Consider the following 19,654-nt stretch of genomic DNA (forward strand, 5'->3'; position numbering starts at 1 on the left):
GAAATCAAATTGAACAGAAATCTAAAAGTAATTTAGGAAGGGGAGGGGCATCAAATTTTAAAAAGTGACCTCCAGAAGCTCTTCTTCTTCTTCTTCTTCGTTGTGAGCTGGATGTTTTCTTGCGTGAGGCGTTTGATGTCATCGTTCATTGCTGCCTCTTTTTGCGCCCATGTTTGCTCTTTGAGCAGCAGCATCTGTCTCAGCTCTTCCTTCTCTCTTTCCCACTGCTCTACTCTTCTGGCCCAACTCTCTGAGAGTCCGGACAGCTCCTCTTCGTACCTGTCTTGTGCAGCTGAGAGCTCCTTTCTGATGCTCTCCTCTCTGTCCTGGAGCTCCTTCTTGAAGCTCTCCATAGTCTCAGAGAGCTCCTTTCTGAAGCTCTCCTCTCTCTCAGAGAGCTCCTTCATGAAGCTCTCCTCTCTGTCAGAGAGCTCCTTCTGGTGGCTTTGGTCTCTTGCTGCCAGCTGCTCTCGTAGTTCTTCCTCAAGAGCTTCGCAGGCGGCTTTGCTCTGTTTTAGAGCCTCCTCTGCGTCATTCACCTCGGCCTTGGTGACGGAGTGAGCTTTGGTCCGAGCTCGTCTTTTCTTGTTGGCCCTGCTGATCTCTTCGTCTTTCTCCATGAGGACCTCTTTCAGCTGGCTCATTTCTGCCTGCCAACTCTCTTTCAGGGCCCTCACTTCACTGGAGGCTTCAAGCTCATCTAAAGAGGCTCTCATCCTCTCGGATTCCTCTTTCTCAGCGAGGAGGCTCTGATTAAGAGAGGCCATCTGCTCATCTCTCTTTTTCAGGTCCTCCGTTACCGTCTTGTGCTCGTGGTCCCAGGCATTGACGGTTTCCTCATGTCTGCGCAGCAGCTCACGCATACGTAGTTGCACAGAGCCGATCCGTTCTTCACTGTGACGGATCTCCTTGTTGGCATTCTGGAGGTCGGTCTTTAACTTCTTGTTCTCCTCCTCTATGCTGGAGAGTTTCTCCAGCAAGGTCCTTCTCTCTTCCATATGCGACCCCTGTGCAGAATGAGCAAAAGAATGCCGCTGTCTCTGGTTAGAGTAATTTATCACTCTGCCTGTATACTCTCTTCTTGCCATTGCGGTTAATGTTGTCAAACAGGATCTACGATGAAATGACTGAACACAAATGTTCTCAAAAAAAGCTAAACTGTCTCTTAATTCAACAAGTTAATACACCAAAAAAATGAGTTTCTGACTTATTGGCTCTGGGGTACCTGTATTCATAGTCGGTGAAGATCGAAGGACAGAAAAGTGCCTTGATCATTGACGTCATGGATGTGTGCCCATATATGGAGTTTGACTCCGCCTGAAGAAATGTGCGCATGCGTCTGCCTGTCGCTCCGGCTACAGCTGAAGTGAAGGTAAGCTATTTCCGTCGGGCTCTTGCTGTGTATAGTACGAATGCAAATGGTAATTAATAAAATGATGAAATATTCCACTTCCCTTGTATTCGGCGTGAGCCTGTGTTGCGTGCCATTACTTGAAACGAAAGTTTGAATCTGTCCCTGGCGGCACCATGGCTGCTTTAAAATCGGGAGCTGAAGGAGGAACAGAGTTACTTTTATTGTTGGCCGGTCAGCTGTTTGTTTGCTAGCTACGTCAACTTCTATGTGCTATGCACTAACATGTCCAGATCTAAGTTTTTATCGGCATGACCGAAAGAGTATTGCATTTTGTGTTTGTCCACACACCGCATTGCAAGCTTAGCTCCCAAACATGTAGGTAAAGTTAGTAGCTTGCTATCATCACATAGCTAACACTAGCAAAGCAAGTTTGCTGCTGGCTTGTTGCTAGCTGTTAGCACCAGCTGAGACATCAGCATCATTTCTGTGGAAAACTCACACGCATTTCAATCCTGGAACATCCCAGGTGACTTTTTGAACAAAATAAGCCAATAAGGCTGTTGTGTTAGTCGGCAGCCTGTGGCCTAGGTTCTGTGTTATAAGTCAAACACTATTAAAACAGTGTCCAGACGTGATACGCACGTTTATTGCTGAAAGTAATGCTACATAACGTCCATAAAGCGAAGCCCACTGGCATCGATCAAGCAGTATTCATTGATAATGTACAATGCAAATACTTGGTAACAGCACAGCACCTGTGCTGCTCTGTTGTCATTTTCATTAGTCCCTGAAGTTTGTGCTTTTTGCCTTGTTTTTCTGATGCTTTCAGTAACTGCAGACACAGTCGTGTTATCTCCCAATAAATGAAACAGTAGACAGTAGTAAATGTGTGTATTATGTTCTCATGATGATAATGTTGTGTTTCATCAGAATGGCCCACCGACCTCAACACCCAGCAGGTGTGAAGAAGCACCACCTGACTGCCATGTTCACCATCACCGCTTCACGTTCACTCGACCTGTGAGTGTTTTAAAGAATATTCTAGCTGACTGCATTGATTTACAGAACTAATGATTCTCAAGCAGACATTAAGCCCATGTCCACCAGCTAACAGCAAAGTGATGTAAGTCTGAGGTAACTAAACCACTGTAGGCTAAATCTTTAAATTATACATTTCTTGTAATGTATAATTTGATTAATAGAAGTGAACTGTGGTCTTTTCAAAAAGAATACAAAGTGCTGAAGTGTCTACACTGTCAAAGTCAACAAAGCTTATGACTACATCCCCTCTCTCCAGGCCCACATTCCCTCCAAGAGGCTGGCTGCAGATTCAGAGCTGCCTCTCCAAAGCCTCTGTGACCAGGTGACACAAGCACACCTGTCCTTGTCCCGTTGTGTCAGCACCAGTGGAGGAGCTTCTACAACTGACGTCAGGAGAGGTCTAACTATCTGTATCCTGTTTACAGAGTGAAAGACGGGCACATCACACGGGTTAGTTGTAATTCAACTTATTCTGTTTCACTCACAAAATTAATTCAAGGAGAAACTGATTAATTTCAACATGATGTATTTTTTCTATTTGGTATGGATTTATAAGCATGGTCAAGAAATGAGACAGTCAAACCACTTTCTGTAGAATATGAGATCCTTGTGCATAAAAAACTGTTCCTGACCCCCCTCTCTCCCCTCTCTGTCTCCCTATTGCTCTACCAGATCCGTCCCCAGGTGACTTCAGCCATGCCCAGTTCAGCTGGACGTCATCATGCTTCTGCCACCTCTCATACTGTCCTCTCCAGGTCTTCCCTCGTCTTCGTCCTGGCTGTGGCTGCAGCTTGGTGGCTGATGGTCGTCTCTGTGCTGCTGTGGCCCCAAAGTGTCATATTTTACCCTTCACTACAACACATCCTCCCCCAAGTTATATTTTATGGAATACGTATTATTTAGTCCAGAATTTTACATATTTTTCAGATAATTTGATCTAAAAATAAACTTCAAGCAAATCCTTGTCTTATGTTGATCTTTGTGGTAAAAATGAGGTTCACGAAGTTTTTCAATATTGACACAAATATTGTCTGCACTGAATAGTTTATGATATTTGTCAAATAAGTTCTGGCTTGACTAGGAATATCCGTATATAGTTTGTGGAATCCATACAGAGTAAAACACTGCCTAGTGAACACAGAAAACTCAGGGTGATCTCCTCACAGCTCCTTTTTCTTATTGAGTAATCTGGATGTCCAAAACCAGGAAGATATATAAAATAAAGCGAAACTAAAATCTTTGTTAGCTAGACATCTGCTAGCGCTAGCTGTGTTACCATTAGCTTGTCAGCTTAAATGTTTTAGCAGCTCAAATAAGAGTTTATACAGCGATGTTACACTCTATATAGATAATTGTCATTATGTGCACTGAGTGGTGACAAAAATTAGCTGTAGATTAACTCTGAAGTGTCATCAGTCCCTCTACAGGATTATGAATGGCAAAAATGGATAATAGCTATGTTAAATGCAGGTTTTCATTCCAACCAAGGAGGAGCACACCAGGCTGGACTCATTTAATCAGCTGATCTCAGTCTTCAGCTGATAGTTAGGTGACCGCCTGCTTTAGTCCAACTTAAATCATGGCATGTCTCCAGGATATAACAAGTTGCCTTGCCATCAGTTTAAAGAGGTGTTGTTTTTTCTCTGTAGCTCACAGATCTTCACTCCCGCCATTTCTTTTCTTTCTTTTTCAACTCATAACTTTATAAAGCAAGTTCAGTCAATTTGACACATTTTTCAAGTCCCCAAGAAAGTGACCTCGGGTGCCCACTTTACTCGGGGATCAGCCAGGGCTCCCTCCACCATCTGCAGGTGCTGCAAAGCAGCGCTGCTCAATTCTTTACAGCAACAAAGAGGCATGATCGCATGACCTCTCTGCTTGCCTCTATCAGCCACTGGCTCCCTGATAGACTTTGAAATGGTTTAAAAATTGTATTGCCTACATTTAAGGTCTTTTAAATCTCATCTTGAAACTTTCCTTTTTGTGGAAGCTTTTGGAAATGTTTGATCCATTTCTGCCTTATCTGGTTTTATTCTGAGTTTGATTTTGTAAAGCTTTTTGTAACATTGTTATGAAAGGTGCTATATAAATAAAGTTTATTATTATTATTATTATACATGCATTGTTTCTGTAGTGTTGAAGTCGGTGTCATTTGCCAACAACTCTGGCATCTTAAATCTCCTGGACTTCTGGCTGAAAGGCAACTCTTTGCTAACATCTTCACCTTCTCAGCTTGTTGACGAGATGATATTATGTTTACTTTTTTGCACCTTCCACTCTTTCTGAATCCTGGAACCTAAGCAGTGTGCATGTGTTTCAGTTTAAAGGCTGTGATCTCTCCTCTAAAATGTCCAATCACACAGATGCTGTCATTAACCTGCACTCGTGCTGATTTGGTCAGCCGAGCTGTCAATCACCACTGTTCTCAACACACCAAAACAACCGCTGGAATATAAAGTAGTCACATCTGTCACCTTTTTCTCCCTATTTTCAATTATAAGACACACTTTGGTTTTTCTGTTACAAGTCCAATAACTTTATTTCAGGCTGTTAACAATCCAATCTACACAAACAATACACTTTAGCCACCACCTAATTCCATAAAGTCAAATACAGTTTTGGGTTTAATTTTAATTTTGTTTATTTTTCAGAATAATTCATTCTTTGACTCCTCGCGTTGTATGACCGAGCCTTGGAGTCGCCTTCGCAGGCGGCTTTGCTCTGTTTTAGAGCCTCCTCTGCGTCATTCAGCTCAGCCATGGTGACGGAGTGAGCTTTGGTCCGAGCTCGTCTTTTCTTGTTGGCCCTGCTGATCTCTTCGTCTTTCTCCATGAGGACCTCTTTCAGCTGGCTCATTTCTGCCTGCCAACTCTCTTTCAGGGCCCTCACTTCACTGGAGGCTTCAAGCTCATCTAAAGAGGCTCTCATCCTCTCGGATTCCTCTTTCTCAGCGAGGAGGCTCTGATTAAGAGAGGCCATCTGCTCATCTCTCTTTTTCATGTCCTCCATTACCGTCTTGTGCTCGTGGTCCCAGGCATTGACGGTTTCCTCATGTCTGCGCAGCAGCTCACGCATACGTAGTTGCACAGAGCCGATCCGTTCTTCACTGTAACGGATCTCCTTGTTGGCATTCTGGAGGTGGGTCTTAAACTTCTTGTTCTCCTCCTCTATGCTGGAGAGTTTCTCCAGCAAGGTCCTTCTCTCTTCCAGATGCGACCCCCAGTTGTTGGGTTTAATTTTAATTTTGTTTATTTTTCAGAATAATTCGTTCTTTGACTCCTCACGTTGTGTGACCGAGCCTTGGAGTTACATTTTATTTTGATTTCTATGTTTTTCATACTCCATTTTTCTATAAATGTGCCCGATTTGCCTAATTTTTTTTTTTCAAAAAGTCTTTCAAATTTGTTTATTTTTGCACCTAATCTTGTAATTCTGCTGCTGTGACACAAAAGTTTCCCTAATTTTATATTGTGTCTGCAGGAAGATGGATCAATGTTTTTGGAAATCAAATTGAACAGAAATCTAAAAGTAATTTAGGAAGGGGAGGGGCATCAAATTTTAAAAAGTGACCTCCAGAAGCTCTTCTTCTTCTTCGTTGTGAGCTGGATGTTTTCTTGCGTGAGGCGTTTGATGTCATCGTTCATTGCTGCCTCTTTTTGCGCCCATGTTTGCTCTTTGAGCAGCAGAATCTGTCTCAGCTCTTCCTTCTCTCTTTCCCACTGCTCTACTCTTCTGGCCCAACTCTCTGAGAGTCCGGACAGCTCCTCTTCGTACCTGTCTTGTGCAGCTGAGAGCTCCTTTCTGATGCTCTCCTCTCTGTCCTGGAGCTCCTTCTTGAAGCTCTCCTTGGTCTCAGAGAGCTCCTTTCTGAAGCTCTCCTCTCTCTCAGAGAGCTCCTTCATGAAGCTCTCCTCTCTGTCAGAGAGCTCCTTCTGGTGGCTTTGGTCTCTTGCTGCCAGCTGCTCTCGTAGTTCTTCCTCAAGAGCTTCGCAGGCGGCTTTGCTCTGTTTTAGAGCCTCCTCTGCGTCATTCACCTCGGCCTTGGTGACGGAGTGAGCTTTGGTCCGAGCTCGTCTTTTCTTGTTGGCCCTGCTGATCTCTTCGTCTTTCTCCATGAGGACCTCTTTCAGCTGGCTCATTTCTGCCTGCCAACTCTCTTTCAGGGCCCTCACTTCACTGGAGGCTTCAAGCTCATCTAAAGAGGCTCTCATCCTCTCGGATTCCTCTTTCTCAGCGAGGAGGCTCTGATTAAGAGAGGCCATCTGCTCATCTCTCTTTTTCAGGTCCTCCGTTACCGTCTTGTGCTCGTGGTCCCAGGCATTGACGGTTTCCTCATGTCTGCGCAGCAGCTCACGCATACGTAGTTGCACAGAGCCGATCCGTTCTTCACTGTGACGGATCTCCTTGTTGGCATTCTGGAGGTGGGTCTTTAACTTTTTGTTCTCCTCCTCTATGCTGGAGAGTTTCTCCAGCAAGGTCCTTCTCTCTTCCATATGCGACCCCTGTGCAGAATGAGCAAAAGAATGCCGCTGTCTCTGGTTAGAGTAATTTATCACTCTGCCTGTATACTCTCTTCTTGCCATTGCGGTTAATGTTGTCAAACAGGATCTACGATGAAATGACTGAACACAAATGTTCTCAAAAAAAGCGAAACTGTCTCTTAATTCAACAAGTTAATACACCAAAAAATGAGTTTCTGACTTATTGGCTCTGGGGTACCTGTATTCATAGTCGGTGAAGATCGAAGGACAGAAAAGTGCTTTGATCATTGACGTCATATGTGGAGTTTGACTCCGCCTTAAGAAACGTGCGCGTGTGAGTTCTGTGCGCATGCGTCTTCCTGTCGCTCCGGCTACAGCTGAAGTGAAGGTAAGCTATTTACATCGGGCTGTTGCTGTGTATAGTGCGAATGCAAATGGTAATTAATGAAATGATGAAATATTCCACTTCGCTTGTATTCGGCGTGAGCCTGTGTTACGTGCCATTACTTGAAACGAAAGTTTGAATCTGTCCCTGGCGGCACCATGGCTGCTTTAAAATCGGGAGCTGAAGGAGGAACAGTTACTTTTATTGTTGACCGGTCAGCTGTTTGTTTGCTAGCTACGTCAACTTTTATGTGCTATGCACTAACATGTCCAGATCTAAGTTTTTATCGGCATGACCGAAAGAGTATTGCATTTTGTGTTTGTCCACACACCGCATTGCAAGCTTAGCTGCCAAACATGTAGGTAAAGTTAGTAGCTTGTCATCATCACATAACGCGAACTGACAGTGCTAACTGTCAGCACCAGCTGCGACATCAGCATCATTTCTGTGGAAAACTCACACGCGTTTCAATCCTGGTGACTTATTGAATAAAATAAGCCAATAAGGCTGTTGTGTTAGTCGGCAGCCTGTGGCCTAGGAACTGTGTTATAAGTCAAACACTATTAAAACAGTGTCCAGACGTGATACGCACGTTTATTGCTAACATTAATGCTACATGACGTCCATAAAGCGAAGCCCACTGGCATCGATCAAGCAGTATTCATTGATAATGTACAATGCAAATACTTGGTAACAGCACAGCACCTGTGCTGCTCTGTTGTCATTTTCATTAGTCCCTGAAGTTTGTGCTTTTTGCCTTGTTTTTCTGATGCTTTCAGTAACTGCAGACACAGTAGTGTTATCTCCCAATAAATGAAAGAGTAGACAGTAGTAAATGTGTGTATTATGTTCTCATGCGGTGAGTTTGGTGAGTTTGCGTGGTAAGATACAGAGTTGGCTTGTTTTTTGATCTTTTTGGCTGTTTTCCTGTTTTGTTTGCTTCTTGAAGGAAATGTTAGGGTTTGTTTTCCTGCTTTGTTTGCTTTTTGAAGGAAATGGTAGGGTTTGTTGCTTCTTGAAGGAAATGTTAGAAGAGGCTGTTAAATCTAGTCTGTGGTTTAGGCCTCCACCTTCAGCACCCTCTAAATTTTCCACCCCCTACCCGAACAAGGGTCTGTATCCAATCCCTACTTTCATCTTTTCACTCTACCTCTTTATTTTCCACCCCCTACCCGAACCAGGGTTTGTATTCCCACCCCGCTTTTTTTGGTGCAGTTGGTGAGAGGCAGGTGTAGATGATGGTAGTGTGGCAATCGGCAGTTACATGTGGCATCTAGGCCTGTGGTAGCATTGTAGCAGCTAACAATAGCTAAAGCGGTGAGAGTATGATAGTATCTTAGCAGTTAGTATTGGTAGCTAGCAATTAACATTAACAGTATAGGTGAATCTAGCTTTATTGTCTTCTTCTGTTCCTCTTAGCAGGTAGCGGTTAGCACGTAACATTAGCTAAATGGTAGCATCGGAACTGTACTGTCTTCTTCTGTTCTTCTTAGCGGTTAGCATTAGCATTAGCAATAGTTAAATGGTAGCATCGGTACTGGCCACTACCTGGAGCATCTCTGGGTCAGTTGGACGTGGCGGTGCTGTTTGGATTGTGTAGGAGCAGTGTGAACTGGCACTAGGGGGGGTGACTCTGGGACGCCGGAGTTCACTGCCTAACCTCCTGGAGGTGTAGTGGGACTAAGTAGGCGAAACACTGTTGAAGGGAGGTTTCCACCTGACGACCCCCAGAGACGTGTTAGGAATCACTGCTCTTTGGCAGGTATAGAGGCAGATTAGAGCTCCAAGGTTCTTCACTGAGAATGAATCCTCTTTTTGAGCACAAGTATCTTGTGTTTAAATTAACTAACATGATGATAATGTTGTGTTTCATCAGAATGGCCCACCGACCTCAACACCCAGCAGGTGTGAAGAAGCACCACCTGACTGCCATGTTCACCATCACCGCTTCACGTTCACTCGACCCGTGAGTGTTTTAAAGAATATTCTAGCTGACTGCATTGATTTACAGAACTAATGATTCTCAAGCAGACATTAAGCCCATGTCCACCAGCTAACAGCAAGGTGATGTAAGTCTGAGGTAACTAAACCACTGTAGGCTAAATCTTTAAATTATGCATTTCTTGTAATGTATAATTTGATGAATAGAAGTGAACTGTGGTCTTTTCAAAAAGAATACAAAGTGCTGAAGTGTCTACGCTGTCAAAGTCAACAAAGCTTATGACTACATCCCCTCTCTCCAGGCCCACATTCCCTCCAAGAGGCTGGCTGCAGATTCAGAGCTGCCTCTCCAAAGCCTCTGTGACCAGGTGACACAAGCACACCTGTCCTTGTCCCGTTGTGTCAGCACCAGTGGAGGAGCTTCTACAACTGACGTCAGGAGAGGTCTAACTATCTGTATACTATTTACAGAGTGAAAGACGGGCACATCACACGGGTTAGTTGTAATTCAACTTATTCTGTTTCACTCACAAAATGAATTCAAGGAGAAACTGAGTCATTTCAACATGATGTATTTTTTCTATTTGGTATGGATTTATTAGCATGGTCAAGAAATGAGACAGTCAAACCACTTTCTGTAGAATATGAGATCCTTGTGCATAAAAAACCTGTTCCTGACCCCCCTCTCTCCCCTCTCTGTCTCCCTATTGCTCTTCCAGATCCGTCCCCAGGTGACTTCAGCCATGCCCAGTTCAGCTGGACGTCATCATGCTCCTGCCACCTCTCATACTGTCCTCTCCAGGTCTTCCCTCGTCTTCGTCCTGGCTGTGGCTGCAGCTTGGTGGCTGATGGTCGTCTCTGTGCTGCTGTGGCCCCAAGGTGTCATATTTTACCCTTCACTACAACACATCCTTCCCCAAGTTATATTTTATGGAACATGTGGATTATTTAGTCCAGAATTTTACATATTTGAAAATTTTATATTGTTTCAGATAATTTGATCTAAAAATAAACTTCAAGCAAATCCTTGTCTTATGTTGATCTTTGTGGTAAAAATGAGGTTCACTGAAGTTTTTCCATATTGACAAAAATATTGTCTGCACTGAATAGTTTATGATATTTGTCAAATAAGTTCTGGCTTGACTAGGAATATCCGTATATAGTTTGTGGAATCCATACAGAGTAAAACACTGCCTAGTGAACACAGAAAACTCAGGGTGATCTCCTCACAGCTCCTTTTTCTTATCGAGTAATCTGGATGTCCAAAAACAGGAAGATATATAAAATAAAGCGAAACTAAAATCTTTGTTAGCTAGACATCTGCTGGCGCTAGCTGTGTTACCATCAGCTTGTCAGCTTAAATGTTTTAGCAGCTCAAATAAGAGTTTATACAGCGATGTTACACTCTATATAGATAATTGTCATTATGTGCACTGAGTGGTGACAAAAATTAGCTGTAGATTAACTCTGAAGTGTCATCAGTCCCTCTACAGGATTATGAATGGCAAAAATGGATAATAGCTATGTTAAATGCAGGTTTTCATTCCAACCAAGGAGGAGCACACCAGGCTGGACTCATTTAATCAGCTGATCTCAGTCTTCAGCTGATAGTTAGGTGACCGCCTGCTTTAGTCCAACTTAAATCATGGCATGTCTCCAGGATATAACAAGTTGCCTTGCCATCAGTTTAAAGAGGTGTTGTTTTTTCTCTGTAGCTCACAGATCTTCACTCCCGCCATTTTTTTCTTTCTTTTTCAACTCATTACTTTATAAAGCAAGTTCAGTCAATTTGACACATTTTTCAAGTCCCCAAGAAAGTGACCTCGGGTGCCCACTTTACTCGGGGATCAGCCAGGGCTCCCTCCACCATCTGCAGGTGCTGCAAAGCAGCGCTGCTCAATCCTTTACAGCAACAAAGAGGCATGATCACATGACCTCTCTGCTTTCCTCCACTGGCTCCCTGATAGACTTTGAAATGGTTTAAAAAATTGTATTTCCTACATTTAAGGTCTTTTAAATCTCATCTTGAAACTTTCCTTTTTGTGGAAGCTTTTGGAAATGTTTGATCCATTTCTGCCTTATCTGGTTTTATTCTGAGTTTGATTTTGTAAAGCTTTTTGTAACATTGTTATGAAAGGTGCTATATAAATAAAGTTTATTATTATTATTATTATACATGCGTTGTTTCTGTAGTGTTGAAGTCGGTGTCATACGCCAACAACTCTGGCATCTTAAATCTCCTGGACTTCTGGCTGAAAGGCAACTCTTTGCTAACATCTTCACCTTCTCAGCTTGTTGACGAGATGATATTATGTTTACTTTTTTGCACCTTCCACTCTTTCTGAATTCTGGAACCTAAGCAGTCATGGACGGCTCCACACTGGGGCTAGAGGGTGCTATAGCCCCGTCAAAAATCTGTTTAGCCCCAGTTAAGCCCCTCCAGAATTTTATTTCATATTATAATACATGTATATTAAGTTAAAAAACAATTTCAATAATTTCATTGTATATTTTAATATTTTTTTTTGTTTAAAAATAAACATTAAAAAGTTCACGAGTTCCAATCCATCCCCGCTTGCCTGTTTCCCATTGATTAGTGTAGCCAAATGCGCCGTCTCTTGGAGAGAAAAAAGGAACAAGGTGAAGCAGTCAACAGCACGCTGGAATTTCTGTCCATGCTTAAACCTTTCAAAGACTCATTTGAGGACATATATAAACTTTTGCGCATATCTGTTACACTGCCTGTAACCTCCGCTTCATGTGAGCGCAGTTTTTCCTGCATGCCGCGCGTAAAAACCTGCCTGAGAAACAGGACGGCAAACCCTCGACTCAGCAACCTGGCCTGCCTGTCCATATACGCAGAACGAACCAAGGCCTTGGATGTCCAGAAGATTATAGACTCATTTGCACTTAACCACAGCAACAGACGCATCGTCCTCTTATAGGACGATCACCAGAGTCTGGTGAGTTTTCCCCTGACGTTGCGATACATTTGATGTGATGATGTGAGGTTTAATCTGTTACACTGTAATGAATGCACAGCGGGACGTGGCATGTATTTTTGTTTGTGGTAAAAATATAATCACCAAGATTGTGATGAGCATGTTCCTTTTACGTTCTTTGAGTGTCTGCCTTGCCCATTTAACAGGCACAGGGTGTTTGTTGTTTCTTCTCGCTGTGGCTATTAATTCCATTTTTGACCGTAGCCTATGTTGTGATCCAAATGAAGCTGTTCTCGTTGCGGCGGCATTTTGTAGCCTTATTAATTTCACTGTTATTTAATCTCTTATGATGTTGTGATCAAAGACAACATTGCCAATGCATAGTTGTTAGTTTTCATTAAGTGCTATGGAATAAATACATTTGTCGCATTTTGGGTATTGTCTGGTTATTGGCAGGCGCATGGTCGCTGTCCGGTGCTGAATCTGTCACTTTTGTACGTGAAACATTTTAGCCATCGCTTTATTGTGTTCGCTTGTATGAGGCTTAGATAATTTATTGAATATTCTTTGGCCAAATTCAATTATAAAAAAAACTCGAACATGCGTGTGCTGTGTATCATTTAGCTGCTTTTATTGAAAAAAGAGAACTCTTTATAAAGTTACCAATCATGAAAATCGATTATTTTCTTAGCACCCTCACGTATTGGTCAAGACCCCCCTTAGCACCGGTAGAAAAAAAAATCCTGGCGCCGTCCATGTAAGCAGTGTGCATGTGTTTCAGTTTAAAGGCTGTGATCTCTCCTCTAAAATGTCCAATCACACAGATGCTGTCATTAACCTGCACTCGTGCTGATTTGGTCAGCCGAGCTGTCAATCACCACTGTTCTCAACACACCAAAACAACCGCTGGAATATAAAGTAGTCACATCTGTCACCTTTTTCTCCCTGTTTTCAATTATAAGACACACTTTGGTTTTTCTGTTACAAGTCCAATAAGTTTATTTCAGGCTGTTAACAATCCAATCTACACAAACAATACACTTTAGCCACCACCTAATTCCATAAAGTCAAATACAGTTTTGGGTTAAATTTTAATTTTGTTTATTTTTCAGAATAATTCATTCTTTGACTCCTCGCGTTGTATGACCGAGCCTTGGAGTCGCCTTCGCAGGCGGCTTTGCTCTGTTTTAGAGCCTCCTCTGCGTCATTCAGCTCGGCCATGGTGACGGAGTGAGCTTTGGTCCGAGCTCGTCTTTTCTCGTTGGCCCTGCTGATCTCTTCGTCTTTCTCCATGAGGACCTCTTTCAGCTGGCTCATTTCTGCCTGCCAACTCTCTTTCAGGGCCCTCACTTCACTGGAGGCTTCAAGCTCATCTAAAGAGGCTCTCATCCTCTCGGATTCCTCTTTCTCAGCGAGGAGGCTCTGATTAAGAGAGGCCATCTGCTCATCTCTCTTTTTCAGGTCCTCCGTTACCGTCTTGTGCTCGTGGTCCCAGGCATTGTCGGTTTTCCCATGTCTGCGCAGCAGCTCACGCATACGTAGTTGCACAGAGCCGATCCGTTCTTCACTGTAACGGATCTCCTTGTTGGCATTCTGGAGGTGGGTCTTTAACTTCTTGTTCTCCTCCTCTATGCTGGAGAGTTTCTCCAGCAAGGTCCTTCTCTCTTCCAGATGCGACCCCCAGTTGTTGGGTTTAATTTTAATTTTGTTTATTTTTCAGAATAATTCGTTCTTTGACTCCTCACGTTGTGTGACCGAGCCTTGGAGTTACATTTTATTTTGATTTCTGTGTTTTTCATACTCCATTTTTCTATAAATGTGCCCGATTTGCCTAATTTTTTTTTTTCAAAAAGTCTTTCAAATTTGTTTATTTTTGCACCTAATCTTGTAATTCTGCTGCTGTGACACAAAAGTTTCCCTAATTTTATATTGTGTCTGCAGGAAGATGGATCAATGTTTTTGGAAATCAAATTGAACAGAAATCTAAAAGTAATTTAGGAAGGGGAGGGGCATCAAATTTTAAAAAGTGACCTCCAGAAGCTCTTCTTCTTCTTCTTCATTGTGAGCTGGATGTTTTCTTGCGTGAGGCGTTTGATGTCATCGTTCATTGCTGCCTCTTTTTGCGCCCATGTTTGCTCTTTGAGCAGCAGCATCTGTCTCAGCTCTTCCTTCTCTCTTTCCCACTGCTCTACTCTTCTGGCCCAACTCTCTGAGAGTCCGGACAGCTCCTCTTCGTACCTGTCTTGTGCAGCTGAGAGCTCCTTTCTGATGCTCTCCTCTCTGTCCTGGAGCTCCTTCTTGAAGCTCTCCTTGGTCTCAGAGAGCTCCTTTCTGAAGCTCTCCTCTCTCTCAGAGAGCTCCTTCATGAAGCTCTCCTCTCTGTCAGAGAGCTCCTTCTGGTGGCTTTGGTCTCTTGCTGCCAGCTGCTCTCGTAGTTCTTCCTCAAGAGCTTCGCAGGCGGCTTTGCTCTGTTTTAGAGCCTCCTCTGCGTCATTCACCTCGGCCTTGGTGACGGAGTGAGCTTTGGTCCGAGCTCGTCTTTTCTTGTTGGCCCTGCTGATCTCTTCGTCTTTCTCCATGAGGACCTCTTTCAGCTGGCTCATTTCTGCCTGCCAACTCTCTTTCAGGGCCCTCACTTCACTGGAGGCTTCAAGCTCATCTAAAGAGGCTCTCATCCTCTCGGATTCCTCTTTCTCAGCGAGGAGGCTCTGATTAAGAGAGGCCATCTGCTCATCTCTCTTTTTCAGGTCCTCCGTTACCGTCTTGTGCTCGTGGTCCCAGGCATTGACGGTTTCCTCATGTCTGCGCAGCAGCTCACGCATACGTAGTTGCACAGAGCCGATCCGTTCTTCACTGTGACGGATCTCCTTGTTGGCATTCTGGAGGTGGGTCTTTAACTTCTTGTTCTCCTCCTCTATGCTGGAGAGTTTCTCCAGCAAGGTCCTTCTCTCTTCCATATGCGACCCCTGTGCAGAATGAGCAAAAGAATGCCGCTGTCTCTGGTTAGAGTAATTTATCACTCTGCCTGTATACTCTCTTCTTGCCATTGCGGTTAATGTTGTCAAACAGGATCTACGATGAAATGACTGAACACAAATGTTCTCAAAAAAAGCTAAACTGTCTCTTAATTCAACAAGTTAATACACCAAAAAAATGAGTTTCTGACTTATTGGCTCTGGGGTACCTGTATTCATAGTCGGTGAAGATCGAAGGACAGAAAAGTGCTTTGATCATTGACGTCATATGTGGAGGTTGACTCCGCCTTAAGAAACGTGCGCGTGTGAGTTCTGTGCGCATGCGTCTTCCTGTCGCTCCGGCTACAGCTGAAGTGAAGGTAAGCTATTTACATCGGGCTGTTGCTGTGTATAGTACGAATGCAAATGGTAATTAATGAAATGATGAAATATTCCACTTCGCTTGTATTCGGCGTGAGCCTGTGTTGCGTGCCATTACTTGAAACGAAAGTTTGAATCTGTCCCTGGCGGCACCATGGCTGCTTTAAAATCGGGAGCTGAAGGAGGAACAGAGTTACTTTTATTGTTGGCCGGTCAGCTGTTTGTTTGCTAGCTACGTCAACTTTTATGTGCTATGCACTAACATGTCTAGATCTAAGTTTTTATCGGCATGACCGAACGAGTATTGCATTTTGTGTTTGTCCACACACCGCATTGCAAGCTTAGCTGCCAAACATGTAGGTAAAGTTAGTAGCTTGTCATCATCACATAACGCGAACTGACAGTGCTAACTGTCAGCACCAGCTGCGACATCAGCATCATTTCTGTGGAAAACTCACACGCGTTTCAATCCTGGTGACTTATTGAATAAAATAAGCCAATAAGGCTGTTGTGTTAGTCGGCAGCCTGTGGCCTAGGTACTGTGTTATAAGTCAAACACTATTAAAACAGTGTCCAGACGTGATACGCACGTTTATTGCTAACATTAATGCTACATGACGTCCATAAAGCGAAGCCCACTGGCATCGATCAAGCAGTATTCATTGATAATGTACAATGCAAATACTTGGTAACAGCACAGCACCTGTGCTGCTCTGTTGTCATTTTCATTAGTCCCTGAAGTTTGTGCTTTTTGCCTTGTTTTTTCTGATGCTTTCAGTAACTGCAGACACAGTCGTGTTATGTCCCAATAAATGAAAGAGTAGACAGTAGTAAATGTGTGTATTATGTTCTCATGCGGTGAGTTTGGTGAGTTTGCGTGGTAAGATACAGAGTTGGCTTGTTTTTTGATCTTTTTGGCTGTTTTCCTGTTTTGTTTGCTTCTTGAAGGAAATGTTAGGGTTTGTTTTCCTGCTTTGTTTGCTTTTTGAAGGAAATGGTAGGGTTTGTTGCTTCTTGAAGGAAATGTTAGAAGAGGCTGTTAAATCTAGTCTGTGGTTTAGGCCTCCACCTTCAGCACCCTCTAAATTTTCCACCCCCTACCCGAACCAGGGTTTGTATTCCCACCCCGCTTTTTTTGGTGCAGTTGGTGAGAGGCAGGTGTAGATGATGGTAGTGTGGCAATCGGCAGTTACATGTGGCATCTAGGCCTGTGGTAGCATTGTAGCAGCTAACAATAGCTAAAGCGGTGAGAGTATGATAGTATCTTAGCAGTTAGTATTGGTAGCTAGCAATTAACATTAACAGTATAGGTGAATCTAGCTTTATTGTCTTCTTCTGTTCCTCTTAGCAGGTAGCGGTTAGCACGTAACATTAGCTAAATGGTAGCATCGGAACTGTATTGTCTTCTTCTGTTCTTCTTAGCGGTTAGCATTAGCAATAGTTAAATGGTAGCATCGGTACTGGCCACTACCTGGAGCATCTCTGGGTCAGTTGGACGTGGCGGTGCTGTTTGGATTGTGTAGGAGCAGTGTGAACTGGCACTAGGGGGGGTGACTCTGGGACGCCGGAGTTCACTGCCTAACCTCCTGGAGGTGTAGTGGGACTAAGTAGGCGAAACACTGTTGAAGGGAGGTTTCCACCTGACGACCCCCAGAGACGTGTTAGGAATCACTGCTCTTTGGCAGGTATAGAGGCAGATTAGAGCTCCAAGGTTCTTCACTGAGAATGAATCCTCTTTTTGAGCACAAGTATCTTGTGTTTAAATTAACTAACATGATGATAATGTTGTGTTTCATCAGAATGGCCCACCGACCTCAACACCCAGCAGGTGTGAAGAAGCACCACCTGACTGCCATGTTCCCCATCACCGCTTCACGTTCACTCCACCAGTGAGTGTTTTAAAGAATATTCTAGCTGACTGCATTGATTTACAGAACTAATCATTCTCAAGCAGACATTAAGCCCATGTCCACCAGCTAACAGCAAGGTGATGTAAGTCTGAGGTAACTAAACCACTGTAGGCTAAATCTTTAAATTATACATTTCTTGTCATGTATAATTTGATTAATGGAAGTGAACTGTGGTCTTTTAAAAAGAATACAAAGAGCTTAAGTGTCTACGCTGTCAAAGTCAACAAAGTTTATGACTACATCCCCTCTCTCCAGGCCCACATTCCCTCCAAGAGGCTGGCTGCAGATTCAGAGCTGCCTCTCCAAAGCCTCTGTGACCAGGTGACACAAGCACACCTGTCCTTGTCCCGTTGTGTCAGCACCAGTGGAGGAGCTTCTACAACTGACGTCAGGAGAGGTCCAACTATCTGTATACTATTTACAGAGTGAAAGACGGGCACATCACACGGGTTAGTTGTCATTCAACTTATTCTGTTTCACTCACAAAATGAATTCAAGGAGAAACTGGTTCATTTCAACATGATGTATTTTTTCTATTTGTCTCATTTCTTGACCATGCTAATAAATCCATACCAGTCAAACCACTTTCTGTAGAATATGAGATCCTTGTGCATAAAAAACCTGTTCCTGACCCCCCTCTCTCCCCTCTCTGTCTCCCTATTGCTCTACCAGATCCGTCCCCAGGTGACTTCAGCCATGCCCAGTTCAGCTGGACGTCATCATGCTCCTGCCACCTCTCATACTGTCCTCTCCAGGTCTTCCCTCGTCTTCGTCCTGGCTGTGGCTGCAGCTTGGTGGCTGATGGTCGTCTCTGTGCTGCTGTGGCCCCAAGGTGTCATATTTTACCCTTCACTACAACACATCCTTCCCCAAGTTATATTTTATGGAACATGTGGATTATTTAGTCCAGAATTTTACATATTTGAAAATTTTATATTGTTTCAGATAATTTGATCTAAAAATAAACTTCAAGCAAATCCTTGTCTTATGTTGATCTTTGTGGTAAAAATGAGGTTCACTGAAGTTTTTCCATATTGACAAAAATATTGTCTGCACTGAATAGTTTATGATATTTGTCAAATAAGTTCTGGCTTGACTAGGAATATCCGTATATAGTTTGTGGAATCCATACAGAGTAAAACACTGCCTAGTGAACACAGAAAACTCAGGGTGATCTCCTCACAGCTCCTTTTTCTTATTGAGTAATCTGGATGTCCAAAAACAGGAAGATATATAAAATAAAGCTAAACTAAAATCTTTGTTAGCTAGACATCTGCTAGCACTAGCTGTGTTACCATTAGCTTGTCAGCTTAAATGTTTTAGCAGCTCAAATAAGAGTTTATACAGCGATGTTACACTCTATATAGATAATTGTCATTATGTGCACAGAGTGGTGACAAAAATTAGCTGTAGATTAACTCTGAAGTGTCATCAGTCACTCTACAGGATTATGAATGGCAAAAATGGATGATAGCTATGTCAAATGCAGGTTTTCATTCCAACCAAGGAGGAGCACACCAGGCTGGACTCATTTAATCAGCTGATCTCAGTCTTCAGCTGATAGTTAGGTGACCGCCTGCTTTAGTCCAACTTAAATCATGGCATGTCTCCAGGATATAACAAGTTGCCTTGCCATCAGTTTAAAGAGGTGTTGTTTTTTCTCTGTAGCTCACAGATCTTCACTCCCGCCATTTTTTTTCTTTCTTTTTCAACTCATAACTTTATAAAGCAAGTTCAGTCAATTTGACACATTTTTCAAGTCCCCAAGAAAGCGACCTCGGGTGCCCACTTTACTCGGGGATCAGCCAGGGCTCCCTCCACCATCTGCAGGTGCTGCAAAGCAGCGCTGCTCAATCCTTTACAGCAACAAAGAGGCATGATCGCATGACATCTCTGCTTGCCTCTATCAGCCACTGGCTCCCTGATAGACTTTGAAATGGTTTAAAAATTGTATTGCCTACATTTAAGGTCTTTTAAATCTCATCTTGAAACTTTCCTTTTTGTGGAAGCTTTTGGAAATGTTTGATCCATTTCTGCCTTATCTGGTTTTATTCTGAGTTTGATTTTGTAAAGCTTTTTGTAACATTGTTATGAAAGGTGCTATATAAATAAAGTTTATTATTATTATTATTATTATTATACATGCATTGTTTCTGTAGTGTTGAAGTCGGTGTCATTTGTCAACAACTCTGGCATCTTAAATCTCCTGGACTTCTGGCTGAAAGGCAACTCTTTGCTAACATCTTCACCTTCTCAGCTTGTTGA

The 19,654-nt window shown here is 43.1% G+C and overlaps 3 long non-coding RNA genes across 11 annotated transcripts; all 3 read left to right on the forward strand.

The window, feature by feature from the left end:
- Positions 1-1,337: 1,337 nt before the first annotated feature.
- Positions 1,338-4,540, forward strand: LOC121627573. Of its 3 annotated transcripts, XR_006008061.1 has the most exons (4): positions 1,338-1,372; positions 2,285-2,374; positions 2,652-2,845; positions 3,068-4,540. It is a non-coding gene; the product is annotated as an uncharacterized LOC121627573 (long non-coding RNA). The 3 variants fall into 3 exon arrangements; XR_006008063.1 differs by lacking the exons at positions 1,338-1,372; positions 2,285-2,374 and adding an exon at positions 2,406-2,477; XR_006008062.1 differs by lacking the exons at positions 1,338-1,372; positions 2,285-2,374 and adding an exon at positions 2,433-2,488.
- Positions 4,541-7,231: 2,691 nt separating this feature from the next.
- Positions 7,232-19,436, forward strand: LOC121627576. Of its 4 annotated transcripts, none has more exons than XR_006008070.1 (3): positions 7,232-7,264; positions 9,505-9,698; positions 9,922-10,231. It is a non-coding gene; the product is annotated as an uncharacterized LOC121627576 (long non-coding RNA). The 4 variants fall into 4 exon arrangements; XR_006008069.1 differs by lacking the exon at positions 7,232-7,264 and adding an exon at positions 9,163-9,227; XR_006008068.1 differs by lacking the exon at positions 7,232-7,264 and adding an exon at positions 9,242-9,341.
- Positions 15,446-18,371, forward strand: LOC121627574. Of its 4 annotated transcripts, none has more exons than XR_006008066.1 (3): positions 15,446-15,478; positions 17,645-17,838; positions 18,062-18,371. It is a non-coding gene; the product is annotated as an uncharacterized LOC121627574 (long non-coding RNA). The 4 variants fall into 4 exon arrangements; XR_006008065.1 differs by lacking the exon at positions 15,446-15,478 and adding an exon at positions 17,339-17,471; XR_006008064.1 differs by lacking the exon at positions 15,446-15,478 and adding an exon at positions 17,386-17,482.
- Positions 19,437-19,654: the final 218 nt, after the last annotated feature.

The sequence above is a fragment of the Chelmon rostratus genome, chromosome 24 (assembly GCF_017976325.1).
Source record: "Chelmon rostratus isolate fCheRos1 chromosome 24, fCheRos1.pri, whole genome shotgun sequence".
Taxonomy (NCBI): domain Eukaryota; kingdom Metazoa; phylum Chordata; class Actinopteri; order Chaetodontiformes; family Chaetodontidae; genus Chelmon; species Chelmon rostratus.